The following is a 17,960-nucleotide window of genomic DNA, read 5'->3' on the forward strand; positions in this document are numbered from 1 at the left end:
GCAGATGTGACCTCTTCCAGGTATCCCAGTTGCCTAGGTAACACAGGTACTGGGTGGAGACTTTGCTGCGAGGAGGGTGGAGTCTGCTGGCCATCCAGGAGCGGACCTTACATTGAGTATGAAACTTTTGGGAGGTCTTTCCTTCTTTCCAGTTTTTTTTTTAAGGGAGGGGGTGCCAGGCACTGGTGGCTCACACCTGTAATCCAAGCTACGCAGCAGGCTGAGATCTATGGATCTGGAGTTCAAAGTCAGTCTGGGTGGGGAAAGTCTATGAAGACTCTTATGTTCAGTTAGCAACCAGAAAACCGGAAAAAGTGCTGTGAGGGAGGGAGGGTGTATGCGTGAGAACAGAAGAAAGCAAGATCAGTGACTTTCAACTGGTTTTCCTGTCTGTATTTCTTTAGATTCTGTATTTATTGGACATCCATTAACCACAGGGCCAGACTCACAGACAGAGCCCACACTCTGAGCTCTTTCCTTGGTCAAATTTCCAAACACCTAGGTGTTGTTACCCTCCCTTAAATCACTGCAGGACCAGGGACTAGACAGCCAGAGGCAGCCCCTCCTGTGTCCTGAACACCCTGAGATGATGGATGAGCTGTCACCTTGCCTGGTTTTGCCCAAGGAAGTGACATAGAGAAAGACCAAATGTGGGGCTTCCCTGTGTGGGTCGTACATGGCATGGCCTACTTCCTGCTTTGGGGAACTATAAGTAATGCATTCCTTGGGGGGGGGAGGCTGGGAAGGGATCTGAAGGGTAAACAAAGGAGGAGGCTGCAATGCTTGGTAAGAAATGTACGTATTATCCTGCCCATGCAATTGTAACCCCTTTGTAAAGTATGTTCACAAATAAAACAAAATTAAATTTTAAAAAAAGTAATGCATTCCTTCAAGAGCATTAGCTTATGTGTGTTGTCATTCAGACACTTTGATAAATTAAGACTCTGGCACTGATCAGTTCCTCAGAGTCACGTGGCTGTGCGGTGGTCTTTAGGTCAAGTGAACTAATGGAAGCCAGCCCTGTTGAGGGATTTGGATGAGGTGAAATTGGGACCTCCTGTCCCCGCTCCCCTGGCTGCACTAGTGGGGTTTTCTGGGATTCGGTTAGTTGTGCACCTGGGGAAGGCAGGTTGCTGCTCCTCACACTTGAGAAAACCCTAGTCCTGAGCCAGGAGGTCCATGGCTCACACTCAGGAGGCTGAGGTGGTGGTTTGAAGTTAGCCCTGGCAGACAAAACCTGGAGACTCCAATGAGCTTGCAAGAAGCTGGAGCTGGATGCATGACTCAAGTGGTAGAGGGCCAGCCATGAGTTAAAAAAACCAAAAAGGTGAAAGCTGAGGCTCTAAGTTCAAATGCTAGTACCGACAAAGAGAGAAGGAGAAAGAGAGAGAGAGAGAGAGAGGAGGAAAGAGAGGGAGAGAGAACAAACCTTGGTCCTCACAGGTCATCCATTCCAAGGATTTGATTTGTTTGGGCTCCATCTTGATGCCATGGTGGATAGAAGACCATCAACCTCTTTTGTTCTGTTTGCTTTGATGGCTGAAGAGCCTGATGGTCCCTCTTGTCACTTCTGCACTCTTGTTATTGCTGGGCTGGAAACTTGCCAGTACACATCTGGAATGAGGTCCAGCTGTCAGCATGCTCTTGCCCAGACTCATCACCAGCATTAGTGACAGGCAGTGTCAGCTGACCACAGGCAGCTGTGGTTCCCTAGGCGGTGAGGGGGATGGGGGTGGGGGAGGTGTCAGTGGTTCTGGTATTTACCACAGAGGTGGCCCCCTGGCGGTGACAGGCCTAGTAGCAGCTCAGCAGAGAGCAGGCAACTTCTTGGCACCTGACTCTTTTCCCTTTGTTCTTTTTCTTTGGCAGCAGACAATTCCGCCTCTTCATCATCTCTCCCCAGGCCTCTGCACCCATTGTTACCTCTGCTCAGAGCCATCTTCTCCACGCGTGTGCCTCACTTCCCCACATTCCACCTGCTGGGCGCTGCTTTCAGATCTCAGCTGAGGATCCTCCTTAGGACACCCTTCCTTGACCTTGACTTTGACCTCCCCTCTCCCTGAGGCTGATTGGATGGTTCCTCTCTGTGCCCAGAATCCACCCATGCACCCAAGTTTCCTCCCACTGCAGGTATGAATTGTCACTTGGTTTCTGTGTGACCCTGGAGGGTGGGGCTATATGCGACACCAAGCTTCACCCTAGACTGAGGTTGCTAGCACAAGAGTCAATGAATGAATGAACGAACGAACGAACAACACCCATGGACTAGAAAACCAGGCAACACTTTCTAGAGGGCAATGATCATTCAGGTCTAAGGTCATCCTAAACAGTCAGAATCTAGGGGTTTCTGTGTCTCTTAGTTTTGAATCTAGTCCCAGGATCCCCCCCAAGCCTGTTTGTGCTTTCCAACCCCAGGTCTAGACTCCCAGGCCAGCTCAGGGTTTGAACTAGGGCTTGGGCCCATTCATGGGCACCACAGAGGGCAGGGGGCAGTCTGGGGCTGTTCACAAGGGTGGTGGTTTCCGGGACTGGATTTGTTCCTGGAGCCCTGAAAGTGATTGTGAGATGATACGCTGCTGGGGACAGGGTCTAGACACTTACAGAGCCTCCCAAATCACAGCCTTGGTGTTTCTGCCCAAAACTACTGTCAACCTTTTAGAGCCAGCCTTATTTCAGAGTTAATGATAAAACAAAGAGCAGAAACAAATAGGCAGGCAGTACTGTCTCATTAAATCCAGCTAGGTTTCTTGGCATCAGCCCCAGGGTCAGCTAGAAAGAACCACTGCGGGTGTCTTCAGAGCTCCAAGGACAGGCGACAGGCGGGACCTGGCTTTCCGATTTGGCCTCCTTTGTTTGAAAACTAGCTGAAACCTATTCTAAAGGCAGTAAGTGCACATTGGGTAAAGAGGCAATTATTTCTAAAGACAGAGTGAGGAAGTCTCAGGCTCCCAGACCCTTTCTCACCCATAATGATGCATTGCTTATTGTATTGCTTATTTTTCCTACGAGTTCCCACTCCTTCACAGGTGCGCGTAAGCACAAATAACTTCTTTTTCTCCAACCATCCATGGTTTACATCTGCTTTCTTACACTAGGAAATCTTTTCCTATGAGTGCTTTTTAATTTTTTTTTTGTGGTCAGTTGTGGGGCTTGAACTCAGGGTCTGGTTGCTGTCCTTAAGTGTTTCTGCTCAAGGCACTACCACTTTGAGCCACAGCTCCACTTCTGGGTTTTTTGGTGGTTAATTGGGGATAAGAATCTCATGGACTTTCCTGTCCAGGCTGGCTTCAAGCCATGATCCTCAGATCTCAGCCTACTGAGGAGCTAGGATTACAGGCATGAGACACTGGTGCCTGACTCCTATGAGTGCTTTTAACCCATGTATACAAATTTGGTATATAACTGGACCATTAATGTATATACTAACCCCATCTCACACATGCTAGGCAAGCATTCTAGTACTGTTGTTGTTGCTCCTCCTCCTCCTCCTCTTCTTCTTCTTCTCCTCCTCCTCCTCCTTCCCCTTCTTCTTCTCCTTCCCCTTCTTCCTCCTCCTCCTTCCTCCTCCTCCCTCCCCCTCCTCCTCCTCTTCCTCCTCCTCCTCCTGGATACTCTTAATGCTCTATCTAGATCCTTCTCAGTCTTTTACTTGTTTCATGGGCTTCTCCACCTTCTATGTGCTTAGTTTCTAAGAGTTAGATCTGTGGCACCCTGTCCTTCCATTCCCAAGCTGTCTGGTGCATCCAACAAATTTGCCATGCCTGTGGGTGAGGGCCACCTGCAGAGACTAGTGCAGGTCTGTGTAGGCCCAGGTCTGGTACTTTGAGCTGGAAGTGCAACAAGGTGTAGATTTCACTCCTGGGCTTCTGGGGGGATCTAGTTGAAGTTAGAACTTTGCCTATTTCTGAGCTGACTTCACGGTTGTCGCACACACCCTGTGCAAGGCTCTTAGTTCCTCTGTATTCATGCATCACTCAGATTAGGTTGTAAGAAGTTGGCGCTTTCTGTCATGGGGGATTCACTCTTGCCCTCTCTCTCTGAGCACTCTTCAGATTTCTCTCTCTCTCTTCCCCTCTCTCCCTCCCTTGCTCTCCCTCTCTCTCTCTCTCCCTCCATCTCTCTCTCTCCTTCCCCCCCACTCTATTACACTCATTTATTTTCTTATCTGCCTCCCCAACTGGATTGCAAATCCTTTGAGGCCCCCACTGTATCATGTTTATCATTATATGCACGCTGTGTCCTAGCACGGTGCCTATTCCACAGTGTATGCTAATCAATGTTTGCTGAATGGATGAACGAATTAATTACTTAATACACACATCCCTGGATCCCTGAATAGAAGGACACAGGAACTTGTATCAATTACTGTGGACTCTTTCAATTTTGAGTGATGGAAATCCAGCTCAACTGGTTTAAGTAGAAGAGGGATTTTATTGGCCTAATCACTAGGAAGCCCAAGTGGAGTTCAGGCATGGCTGGATCCAGAAAATAAATGTCAGTTTCTCACTTTCATTCTCTCTGTGTGCCTTTCGGTCTCCTCTCTTTGTGTTCTATCTCTTTTGGAGTTTTGACCTCATGTTTCACTACTGCAGCAAGTGCAATTACAAAAATTTTCGCTTCTCTCTCTGAGCCTCAATTTCTATCATCTGTGAAATGGAGAAGGCTATTCAATCTGATGTTCTTTAGGCCTCCCTGAAAGTATTAAAGGCCCTAAAAGTAATCCAAAACAACTTTCCCTCCTTCCTTTCTTCCTTCTTTCCTCCCTCCATTTCCTCCCCTCCCCTTCCCTCCCTCCCCTTCCCTCCTTCCTTCCTTCCTCTTCCCTCCCTCCCCTTCCCTTCCCTCCCTCCCCTTCCCTCCCCTTCCCTCCCTCCCCTCCCTCATCTTCCCTCCCTCCCTCCATTCCTTCCCTCCCCTTCCCTCCCTCCCTCCCTCCCTTCCTTCCTTCCATCTCTCTTTCTTCTATTTTCTTCCTTCTTTCTTCTTTCTCTTTTGCTTTTTCTTTCTTTTCTTCCTCCTTTTCTTCCCCCCCCCTCTGGTGTCAATCCTTGGGTTTGAATTTGGGGCCTAGGTGCTGTCTCTAAGCTTCTTCATACAAGGCTAGTGTTCTACCTACTACTTGAGCAACAGCTCCCCTTTTGGTCCTTTGATGCTTAATTAGAGATGAGAGGCTCACAGGCTTTCCTGCCCAGGCTGGCTTTGAACTAAGATCCTCCGATTCCAGCCTCCTGAGTAGCTATGATTACAGGGATGAGCCACCAGCACCAGGTAACTTTCCCATTAGGACATAGCTCTGTTCAAGGTTCTCCAACAAATGGGACCATAATTTGCACCATAGTTTGCATCACCCATCTTTATGGAAAAGAGAACACCATTTCAGGCACAAAGAACCCAGAGAAAGGGGCCTGGTACCGACTCAGACCCATTCCTGTTCAGACCTCACCCTGGTGGATCCCAGTGTTGGGACTCTGTGCCAAGTGCTCTGATACTCGGGGCTGGATTTGACAGTAGCTCTGCCACCTGGCAGCTGGGGTTTTGCTAAGTCATTTTTTAAAACTTTTCTTTTATTGCCAGTCCTGGGTCTTGGACTCAAGGGTTGGGTGTTGTCCCTGAGCTTCTTTGACTCTACCACTTCTGGCCTTTTCTGTTTATACGGTACTGAGGAATTGAACTCAGGGCTTCACGTATGCTAAGCAAGCACTCTACCACAAAACCACAATCCCAGTCATTCTTATCTTTTCATCTGAAAAATGGGCAGTAATAATAACCAGGAGTGCCGCCATCTGGATGTGGGGCTGGGGCTGTCAGAACAGGCCCGGCAGGAGGTGGTAGGTGGTAACTCAGCTCAGCTTGCTTAGGGCTGACTTGTTTGTAAAACGTACAGTCTCTTATCTTGAAGCCCATTGATACAGGGAAACCAGCAGCCAGAGACATACTATTAGAGGACCATAGATCAGGCCAAGCAAGCCAGATCTCCAGAGAGAGACCTTAGCCGAGGCTGTGCTGGGAAGCTTGCTTCCGGATCTCGAGGCCCTTTGCAGTTCAAGCAACTGGCAGAGTGCTAAGACTGGAGGTGCTCCCCCTGCCTCCTCCTGCCACCTGCTGCCTCCTCTGGCCTCCTCCTGCTCCCTGCTCCTGCCTCCTCCTGCCTCTCTGCCCCTGGTGTCCTGGACATGCAGAGGCTCTCAAAATGCCCAGCTGGAAGAGACCCTGACTCTCACCAGTTTATGTTCCCACTGTTCAGATAGCAATACCAAGTCCCACAGAGGGGGAAGCAACAGGCCCAAAGTGTCATGGCAGACATCTCCAGTCTGGTCCACCTTGAGGATATGCTCCTGGACGTTTCCAGTGAAACCCCCAGTTCATGCTCACATTGTGGATGGGGCTGGGGACAGCAGTATAGCCCAGGGAATGAGCACAGGTCCCAAGCCCAGCTCTCAGAGTCTCACTGGGCCTGGGCCTCAGTGGCCCATCTGAAATGAAGGCTACCATCTTACAAGAGGTCCCTAGGGAGGAGGAGACCACCCATCTACAGTGTGGCTCCCTGCATGGCTTCATTTTTGTTTGTTTTTTTAAACAACTTGCTTGTAAAAAAATACTTTGAATGAAAGCATTTTTGATTAGTAGTTAGAAAAAGTACTAGGGCCAGTACTAGGGCTTGAACTCGGGGCTTTTTTTTCATTCAGGGCTGGTCCTCTAACATTTGAGCCATACCCCTACTTCAGGCTTTTTGCTGGTTAATTGGAGATAAGCATTTCAAGGACTTTTCTGTTCAGGCTGGCTTAGAATCGAGATCCTCTGAGCTCATCCTCCTGAGTAGCTAAGATTGCAAGCGTGAGCCAAGCAACACTCTCAAGATTTTTTTAAAAATACTTAAGTTCAAAACTAATTTTTAAAAAGTTTGACTCCGAGCCCCCCAGGCCTGGGGTAGAAGACCAGTCCCATGGCTGTCATTGCTTTGCCCCCAGTCCCATGGCTGTGTCCAGCTGTAATTCTTTGTCCCGAGAGGAGCAAGGATGGAACTGAAGTGTGTAGCAGCTTGGCTGCCAGCTGGGTGCTGGAGCCCAGAGTCCATGCTCTCCCCTGGTTCCTATCACTGTCTGTGGGACAAGACCACAGCGAGAAAGAGCCAAATGGAGGAGCCTAGCTTTTCCCACTTCTGGGCTGTCAAATAATCTGGATCCTCACCTGGAGAGTCCCCCTCCCCACTGTCCTGGGCCAACCCCTGCCATCCTTCCAGGTGAAGACAGTCACCTTCTCCATGGATCACCCCTGGCAGGCAGAGTGAGCCTGGCTCCCTCCTCCGAAGCCCCACCCATTCCAAGTCCAAAAGACTTCAGGTCTGATGTATCTCTTCCACAGTCTTGCATTCTAGGACCTGGCTCTGTGAGGCTCTGAGCAGCACTGCTTAATTAGAGGAGCTGAGGAGAGAGGGCCCCAAGGCCCTGGGTCAGTCCTAAGAGGGACAGGGCCACCCGGCTGGCAGCTTGTCCCAGATGATGGAAATAGTTCAGCCAAGGCCCCCATCACTCTCCCAGATACATTTCAGCTGCTAAGAAAGAAGTTCAAGGGCTCACCTGGGCCCGTTGCTTAGCAACGGGAGGCTGTAAATGACATCACTCTCGACACTTTAACTAACCCCTCCATGGCAGGCAGAGGATAATGAAGGCAAAGGCAGTCTGCGAGACAGAATTTAAAAACCAGATCCAGAAATAAGCAGGTTCTGGGGACCATGGAAGCCAGCTGCAGGGAGCTGTGGGCCTGGTACCTCTATGTCACTTGGTGGCTGTCCTGTTCTTTCAGGGGTCTTGGGCATATGTTTGCAGGATATAAAAGGGATTTGGCTGGCTTGGTTGCCAATAGCAGATTACTTCCCCGGGCACTGTACTTGTAATTCCAGAAGTGGCCACTAAGCAGCAGCAGTGACTCCAAGGGTAGCCTACTCGGTGGCCTAGATGCCACAGACTTATAAAATCTGAGTCAGGGGAGGAATTTACTAAACATTGCCTTAATTTGGGTAATTTGTCTGGTCTTCATAATGACTCCATGATTAAGGGCAAAGTCCACCTTACATGATGAAGAAACTGGAAGCCACCCATTCAAGAAAAGTGTTTGAGCTGCTCTTAGTCAGGCCTAGTCCTGGCCCTGTATAGCAAGCAACAAGGAAGGGAGGCAGACGAATCCCCGCCCACATAGAGCCACAGACTAATCAAAGAGATACTAATCAGTACGCAAAGTACAGGCTCAGGCTTACGGTAGATAGTTCAATTTATGATCTTTCCATTGTACAATGGTGTGAAGAATAGTCTTTGAGAAACAGAACCTCAGATTTGAAGGTTCTGATCCTCCTGACAAGGCTTGCCGCATATAGGGTTTGATATTCTCTGTTGTTGCCCACATACAGGCTGATGTAAGTGTTCTGACTGTGTTTAAGGTTGGATAGGCTGAGCTTTGATGTTTAGTAGGTTAAATGTCTTAAATGCATTTTTTACTTAAAAGGTATTTCCGACTTTTCATGGGTTTATTGGAACATAAACCCACAAAAAGTTAAGGATTGGACTGGTTGTGATGGTTCCATGCCTGTAATCTCAGCTATTCTGGAGGTAGAGATTGAGGGGAGGGCGGCAAGAAATGGATCATGGTTTAAGGCCAGCCAAGATAAAAAGTTTGTGAGACATTGAACTCAGGGCCTGGGCACTGTCCCTGAGCTTTTGTGCTCAAGGCTAGCACTCTACCACTTCAGCCGCTGTTCCATTTCCAGTGTTCTGCTGGTTAATTGGAGATAATAGTCTCACAGACTTTCTTGCCCCTGCTGACCTTGAACTGGGATCCTCAGATTTCAGCCGCTTATAGCTAGGATTACAGGTGTGAGCCACTGCTCCCAGCTGTTCCGTGACCTTTTGTGCCTCTTCTACTAGTTGAATTTTTCCCTTATCTACAGACCATATTCATCTGACACATACATCCTGTTGTGTGCCGGACACTGTATGGCCTCCTTCCCAGGAAGACACTTCCTCGATCTTCCTTCCCTCTAACCCTTGGAGGCCATTGATTTTTCTCATTCCATTTTGTTTAGAGAAGTGAGTGACCAGCCTCAGGTCAGATGGTGAGGGAGCTGGAGCACACACCAGGCCACACAGATCCTTAACTTACCAGAAGCTTCCAACTTCAGGCTAGGCACCAGCCCGCTAGGGGGTGGGAGGATGGCTGATTTCCAAGGGATCCCCACTTGGCCTGACTACCAGCCACTGCCTTTGGGCTTCAGACCCAACAGCCCAGAATACTGTGTGGACAGAAGTGAGGTGCTTGACAACATTGTCCTGAATCCCTACCCCCAGTTTTCAGCCCCAGACCTGGCCTCCAGCCCCCACCCCACTCCTCAGGCCTCAGGCTCTGAATCCAAACAAACACAAAGCCAAATGACTTTCACTCCGTCCTTCCAACCCAGTGATTTTGGAAGAGAATAAATACAGAAGCCAGTGGCATGAATAGAAATTAATATAGAACCGTGCTAACTGCACAGGGATGCTTTTTAACAAGGCAAAAAAAATCTCCATTTAAAAATCTCAACACAAATAGACTCTTGTAAGGTCAAATGAAAGATAAATGCCCCACGGAAGCAAAGAAGTTATCCTCTGGACTGAAGTTTCTCTCTCTCTCTCCCCTCTCTCTCTCCCCCCTCTCTCTCTCCCCCCTCTCTCACTCACTCTCTTTCTTCTACCTCTTTCATTCTACTTCCCTTCAATATTTCTCTCTGTCCCTCCTAATCTGTCATTTGTTTCTGACACTGTGTGCACTGTGTGTTTTGGTTTTATGAATTGTCTGGTTTTGTTTTGTGGCAGAATTTCAACCTCTGGAGAATAGTGTGACCTTGTCCGAGTCATTTTCCAGCATCATGTTTCTGCTGCCGAGGGGAATTTAAGCCTATCAGGATACTCCTTCCTAAAGGAACATGATTTCTCCATCCAGTTCTGGGCACTTTCACCACCCTCTGGGCTCAGGCCTGCAGGATGGGCAGAGACCAGGAGTGGGTACCATCTGGTCCCTGAGTGATGCCAGTGCAGGAGCAGTGACTGCTTTTATGATCTTGGCCTCTTTCCCATCAGGCTGAGTCAGCCCAGGGTGGTACTAAGATGCTACCAATTTGAAATGAGAGGAGAAGCTGAGATTTTTTAAGGCCTGGTGGGCATGAGGCACTTCAAAGGTGAGGGAAGCACCCTGTGGCGTGGACCAGTAGCCAGAAGGAGTGTGATGTGTGATGAGTGGAGGAAGAGATCTTTCTTTGTGAGGAACAAAATCTTGAGAAGAATCCACTGGAAGATGTGTGTGTGTGTGTGTGTGTGTGTGTGTGTGTGTGTGTGTGTACACTGGGACTTGAATTCAAGGCTTGTGAGTTGTCTCTAAACCTTTGTGCTCAAGGCTAGTGCCCTATCATTTGAGCCACAGTTCCACTTCCTGCTTTTTGGTGGTTAATTGGAGCTAAGAATATCACAGACTTTCCTATCTAGGCTGGCTTTGAACTGTGATCTTCGGATCTCAGCTTCCTGAATAGCTAGTGTAGGAGAGTCTTTTCTATCAAAGTGTGTTACATTCCATTGTAATACTCCACTTTTACTTGTCCTGTTCAGGGTTGTTTTTTACCCCCAGATTCTTGCTTTGTGAAGCCCTCCTCCTGTTGTCTGTGAAACTTGGCCACCAGGATGTAAAGCATGAGAGATTTGCCCAGACTCTTCCCACTGAACCCTTTGTTCATTAAGGTTTCATGTTGTGTGTTAGCCAATTGCAAGAGACTGTGAACTCTGAGCCTAACCAATCCAGGTAAAGAGGCAGGGATCACTGCACCGGTATAAAAGGCAATAGCTCAGTGCCCACCATGCATGTGTGTTTGTCTTTACACCCTTTCAGTGTGCTCATGTGCCTTCATGTGCAGAAGTGAACTGCCTTGCTGAGTTTATTTTGAATTGGTGTCTTCATTCCTATACCCCAGTATCCTGAGGTATCAGTTGTGCGGCTTGAATGCAGGGTCTGGGTGCTGTCCCTGAGCTCTTCTGCTCAAGGCTAGCGTTCTACCACTTGTGCCACAGTGCCACTTCTGTTTTTTAGTGGTTAATTGGAGATTAAAGTCTCACAGATTTTCCTCCCCAGGCTGGCTTTGAACTGTGATGCTCAGATCTCAGCCTATTGAGTAGCTAGGATTACAGCATGAGCCACCAGCGACAGACCTGAGATACCTTTAACACTAGGATTACAGGCTGGGACACCTGGCTTGTATTTGAGATTCTTAACCAGGAGTCCATGAACTCCATGAAATAGTTTCATTTGGGGACCTATGTACACAATCTGGGATCTCTAAACATTTTTCCTGGGTAGTGAATCAATGATTTTTTTCTAATATTATGACTCACCGGGATGTTAAGACATGCCTGTGTGGGTAGTGTGAAGCGCTGAGCATAAACACTAATTCTGCACCCTTGAGTGCTGGAAGGCCACAGGGCAGCCCCAAGGCCATTCAGCACCATGGTCAGAGCACAGCACCACGTCTTGGGCAGAGGTCTTGAGCAGAGCGCAGCACGGATGCCAGTCAGCACCACGGGCAGAGCAGCAGTCTCAAGGCCATTCAGCACCACGGACAGAACACAGCCCAAGGCTTCCTTCTGCAAAGTCCCATCTACTTTCCCATTGACCTGAAGGATGGCTGATAAAAAAACCCTTGACTGCCCAGAATCTGTGGGATAGGAAGTCAGAATGGGCAACAGGCACAGATGGCTTGTGCACCCTTCTTATTTTTTTGTATGAAAGAGTCCCAAATGTTGCAATTGTCCTCACCGTGACATTTACTCCAAACTGGGGGCCTCCCATCCCTCTACCCCCACCCACAGTGACTAAAAGGGGATTGAGCCCGGCAGTGGAGTACCCCAGTGACAGATTAGCGCTGCCAACCACCGACACAAAACCATTTGGTGTGGGGAAATGATAGATGCTAACACTCATTTTAAACACAGGCAACTGAATTCCTGCAGACAGGCGCCACGGCTGGAATTTAGGACACAGCTGCTAGGTTCAGATAAGGTGCAGAACCAGCCCAGCATACCGCGATGTTACTTAATAATGAAAATGTGGTGATTGATGTTGCTGTCTCTGGGATATAACCTCCCCATTTGGAGGTTTTGAGCTCCCAAATCACCCATTCCACTGTTTTTTCTCTCTTTTCTTTCTTTTTTGGGGAAAGGAAAAGTGGGGAGGGGATACATAAAGGGCTGGGGGCTGGGGACTGGCAGCAGGAAGCTCACGATCCTAAAGAATTTGAAAGGGAAACAAAAAGTCCAAAGAGCTTTGTTTGAAAGACTTCAATTCAGGCAAGCTCACCTGGGACAGCAAGTTCAATGTGAAAAACTGGGTTACAGTTGCCCTCCATGTTTTTATGGCCAAGGGTTCCTTTGCCACCATCCCCAGCCCCGTTTCTATGATGTCACAAAGAGCCAATCAGAGTTTTTGATTTGGAATTTTACCTCTGACCTCTGCCTGAGCTCCAGGAAAGGGGCCATTTGTCTACTGCTTCCTGAACAGCATCCTCTATAGGAAACCTCAAACTCAGTACATTCAGAATACATGGGATATCTTAGGTTATACTACTTGGATATTCTAGGCTAGACTATACAAACTTGCCTCTGTCTCTCACTTTGACAAGTGACAACATCGAAGGTTGATACCTGGAAATTATCCCATAATTATTCTTCTTCCTCATCTCTCAGGTCCAGCATCCCAAACCTGATATGTATTTGAGAGTTAGAGGGATGGCTCAAGTGGTAGAGCACCAGCTGTGAGCAAACAACCTGAGTGCAAGTATGAGGCTTTCCATTCAACCCTGGTGAAATGTGTGTGTGTGGCGAAGGCAGAATCCAAACATAGTTTCACTCATTTAGCGATTTTTTTATTTATTCAAGGGACATGTACTGCATTACTGGCTTTTGCAGGACCTGAAGAGTCACCGAGGGGAAAAACTGGTACCACAGGCGCCTCATAGTCTAGAGAGGACAGGTGTTCATCAGTGAGTTGTCTTCAAAGACAAGGTCTCTGGAAAAGAAAAAGGAACTCAACTCTGTGAGAGTATATGCTGGAAGAACCCAGGGAAAGCTGGAAGATTAAGGAAGAATGTTTACCAATGAAAGAAGGGTTGAGACAGACACCTGCAATCCTAGCTACTGGGGAGGCTGAAACATCGAGGATTTTGGTTTAAGGCCAGCAGAGACAGAAAAGTTTTCAAGACTCTATCTCTAGTTACTTAGCAAAATTCTGGACTGGAGGTATGGCTCAAGTGGTAGAACACTAAATATGAGTAGAAAAAGCCAAAGCTCTAGGCCCTGAGTTCAAGCACCTGTGTAGGGAAGAAGAAGAAGAGGAGGAGGTGAGGGGGAGAGGGGGGAAGGAAAGGAGGAGAGGGGAAGGGGGAGGGGGAGTAAAGAGTGTGTGTGTGTGTGTGTGTGTGTGTGTAGGCTGTAATGAGGTAGCAATAAGGGGTGTGTGGTTCTTTCCTTTTTTAAAATTCTTCCTAAAGTATCAAGTGTTAGGTTTTTAATAAAGAGGTTACCGAGTAAGAACTGCACCAGCACGCACGTGGTATTCAGGTAAGGGGTAGGTTTATTCAGTAGACCTGCTGGGACCAGGCAAGGTTGGCACTCCACGTGGCTGGGAAAGGCTTGGGAATGAGAGAGAGCTGGGAAGAGAGGAAAGAGAGAGAAAAGAGCTAGAAAAGAGCAGAGAGAGGGGTAAGAACAGTAGCACTCACATGGTATTCAGGTAAGGGGTAGACCTGCTGGGACCAGGCAAGGTTGGCACTCCACGTGGCTGGGAAAGAGAGGAAAGAGAGAGGAAAGAGCTAGAGCAGAGAGAGCTAGAAAAGAGGAAGAGGAGGAGGAGCAAGAGCAAGAGCAAGAGCAAGAGAGCGTCTGGGCCTGGGCTAGACCTTATGTAGGGTATGGGCGGGGAAAGGTGTGGCCACATCAAATTCAGATGTGACCTCAGCGGATGCAGATGTGACCTCTTCCAGGTGTCCCAGTTGCCTAGGTAATGCAGGTACTGGGTGGAGACTTTGCTGCGAGGAGGGTGGAGTCTGCTAGCCATCCAGGGGCGGACCTTACATCAAGGAGCCCCACTGCCAGTTGCTGTCAGTCATTTACACTTGAGTATGAATGGGATTTTAATTGTCTTCTTTGAACATAGTGCATTGTAAGAGAATGAAGAAAAAGCCTGGGGGCACTGCATGGTTTGTAGAAAAGGCGAGAAAAATCAAAGTAAAGTGAAGAGGTTGGACAGGAAAAGAAGGCAGGGCTTGAAGGCAATATTGAAGCTGTGTGTGTGTGTGTGTGTGTGTGTGTGTTGGTGTATGAGAGTGTGTGCGTGTGTCAGTATGTGCATGCGTCAATCCTGAGGCTTGAACTCAAGGTCTGGGTTCTGTCTCTGAGCTTTTTTTGCTCAAGGCTAGTGCTCTACCACTTGAGCCACAGCTCCACTTTCAGCTTTTTGGGTGGTTATTTGGAGATGAGTCATAGACTTTACTGCCTGGGCTGGCTTCAAATCTCGATCCTCAGAACTTAGCCTCCTATGTAGCCAGGATTACAGGCCTGAGCCACTGGTGTCTGGCTAAAATTATGAGTTTTGCACCTTCACTGGTACGCTGTATCTCTTGGCTTGTTCCCTCCTTCACAGTCCTCCTCTCTCCTCAGGGGAGAAGAAGCTTGGCTTGGAGCCACCTGTGTCCTGTGTCTGCCTGTCTTGAAATCAGAAATCCCCCTTTGCCCAATCCTACTACTGGTGGGCAATCTCATTCATATCTCAAAGTCAGGGCTATAACTTCTCAGTCCAAGGAGCTCTGCCCTTCTGGTACCTTCTGACCTTGAATTCCATCCTTCCTCGCTATAGATACCAGCTGGGGCTAGACCGAATTCCTCTGAAGTCCCTGCAGCCCAAACAGTCTGGGTTTCTTTCCTTTTATTGCTAAGCTCTGAAGTTACAAAGTCAGGGCGGTGCTGTGGAGCCCCCACTCCCAGGCCTGGAGGACCTCTGGAACCCAGGATGGGCTCTTTCTTGGTCCAGAAGCCGGGGAGAGGGAGGAAGGCACTGGAAAAGGCCCTTGGTCCCTGTGGCCCTTTACATGCTGCCAAATGCCTCCTGCTCTCCAGATTGCTGCTAACAGCCGGGAGACACGCCTGGAGGTCAGGGGCGTGCCTCTGCCCCAGACACAGCAATAATGGCCTCTAATGGACTGTAAACAGGCAGAGGTTGCTGAGAAGACGCTGAGGAGCTGTGGCTGCCACCTGCACAACAAAAGCTCCAATAAAAGCTTGTTTGCTCATTTTTCCTTAACCCTCTCCTGGGTCCTGACTGCACCTCAACACTGCTGTCTCCAAACAGGAGCGTTCTTGTCTGGCATCTCATTCACTATCAACAATATATCTAGAGGAAGGTCACATCAGAGCACCAGTAGCTCACGCCTGTAATCCTGGCTGCTCAGGAGGTTGAGATCAGAGGATCCTGGGCAAGAAAGTCTGTGAGATTCTTAGCTCCAATTAACCACCAAAAAGCCTGGAAGGAGGGCTGTGACTCAAATGGTAGAGCACCAGCCTTGAGTGGAAAAAAACCAAGTAAGAGCATGAGATCCTGAGTTCAAACCCTAGTACTGACACAAAATGAATAAATAAAAAAAGAGGTGAAGGTCTCTATGTCTTTCTTTCTAGATTGGCAAAACTGAAGCCCCAGGAGGAAGAGACTTGCCTAGAGTCTCAGAGCTATAACCTCAGCGCTGCTAACCACCGCTCATCCTGCCTTCAGCCTCCTAGTGATTTGCATATGATTTGTTTTCATTGAATTTCAATAGGACAGTGAGAGAAATAAAAAGTGAACTTGGAGATTAGAGCTAGAGAGAGAAAATTGAAGGCCTTTGAATGACACTGACCAGTTCAAATCTGGATCAGCCTTTTACCAGCTTTGTGACCTTGGGCCTAGATGACTTGACCCCTCTGCCTTCATTTCTAAAGTGGAAATAGGATTTTTTTTTCTTTTTGTCCGTCATGGGGCCTGAACTCATGGCCTAGGCCTTGTCCCTGAGCTTTTTAGCTCAAGGCTAGCACTCTACCACTTTGAGCCACAGCTCCACTTCTGGTTTTCTGGTGGTTATTATTTGGAGATATGAGTCTCACAGACTTTCGTGCCCAGGCTGGCTTTGAACCATGATCCTCAGATCTCAGCCTCCTGAATTGCTAGGATTACAGGTGTGAGCCACAGGCACCCAGCTGGGAAATAGGATTTCTAAATAAGACATTCAATGGGATGCAAATAATTAGGTACATGTGGGTGTGCGTGCGTGCGTGCATGCATATGTGTATGGGCCAGAACTGGGGGTTGAACAAGGGCCTCCTCCTTTACTTGAACCACACCTCCACATGTGGCTTTGTGGTGCACTTTAAGTTTCCTAGAAGAAGAGCTCTGGGCACTGGGACCACCACAGGAAAAGCAGTGTCCCCCAGACCCCAAGCCTTTGGGTCCTACAAAACTCTGGGGGCAGTCCTCAAGGTCATCCTGTGCCAGGTGGGCCAAGAGCAGCCCCTCCCTCGGGAACCCTGAGCTGCCTGAGGAGGGGACATGGTGAAAGCCATAAATAAGGACAATGAGCAGCAGTAATTCTGGCCTCTCCGCACGGCCATTTCCCGTCACGCTGCTACTTTTAGTGCCACCATTGTCACGCCAAGGCAGAGGAGGTTGCATGGCTCATCCATGGCCATTTTTTCTGAGCCTGTTAGATGCCAGCCAGGAGGAGAGGGGACTGAGTGGAAGAAGGGATAGCTCTCTTCAAGCCTTTTTGGCTGTTCTTCTAAGACCACCTCTCAGCCACAAATGCAGAACTATTTCCTCCTCCTCGTCCTCGTCCTCGTCCTCGTCCTCCTCCTCCTCCTCCTCCTCCTTCTTCTCTTCCACCTCCTCCTCCGCTTCCTCTTTCCCTCCCTCTTCCTCATCCTCCTCCTTCTTTGTGGGGCTTGAACTCAGGGCCTGGGCACTGTCCTTGAGCTCTTTTTGCTCAAGGTTAGTGCTCTAACACTTTGAGCCATAGCACCACTTCTGTTTCTCTGGTCTGGTGCATAATTGGAGATAAAAGTCTCGTGGACAGTCCTGCTGGCTTTGAACTTTGATCCTCAGATCTCAGCCCCCTGAGTAGCTAGGATTACAAGCATGATCCACCAGTGCTCAGCCCAAAGCTGTCTCTTCTTGATCGCCTTTTCCCATTGCACCTCCCAGTGCTGTTGATTTGCCCCAGTGACTCCTTGAGGAAGCAGTGGGCAGAGGAGATGCGAAACCCCCCTCACCCCTGGTTTGTGTTGCTAGAGTCTAACCACACTCTTCCTTTGGGGAATCTTCTTTTCCCTCTGATCCCCTTCTCCTCCTCATCAGTCCTGTGGGGATAACATTTGCTAAGGTGGTTTGTGCTCATTTTACAGACAGGAATACTGAGGCCTATGGGAGCTTTGAAGTGATAGATCCAGACAGATTGGGTCTCCTCTTCCATCCTAAAAGAAAACCTACTGGAAACCTCAGGGATTGTAGCATTGGCCAATTTGCATTTTCATCTCAGCTTTACTGTTTATTTATTTGTTCATTCAGTCTATGGTCCCAAGCACGTCCATTAACTTGGCTTCCTCGACTGTACCTGGCACATCATTACAAAGTGATGAGAATCTGAATGGTAACCAGTGGGCCTGTGCCTAACACATTGTAGGTGCACAGTAAAACAGCTCCAGCTATTGTGTCCCCATCCATAAAACCACTGGTGGATTGTTAGTGGAGGGTCCTGAGTCTCTGAACCTAGCCCTCAACTCTTGCAATTGCAGCTGGGGGTGCTGCTGTCTCCATCCCAGGCCCAAGCACTTGTAATGGCAGGAGTGGGGTGGGAGTGAGGGTGGGGAGGGAGC

This window comes from Dipodomys ordii, unplaced genomic scaffold (genome assembly GCF_000151885.1).
Source record: "Dipodomys ordii isolate 6190 unplaced genomic scaffold, Dord_2.0 Scaffold13, whole genome shotgun sequence".
Lineage (NCBI taxonomy): Eukaryota > Metazoa > Chordata > Mammalia > Rodentia > Heteromyidae > Dipodomys > Dipodomys ordii.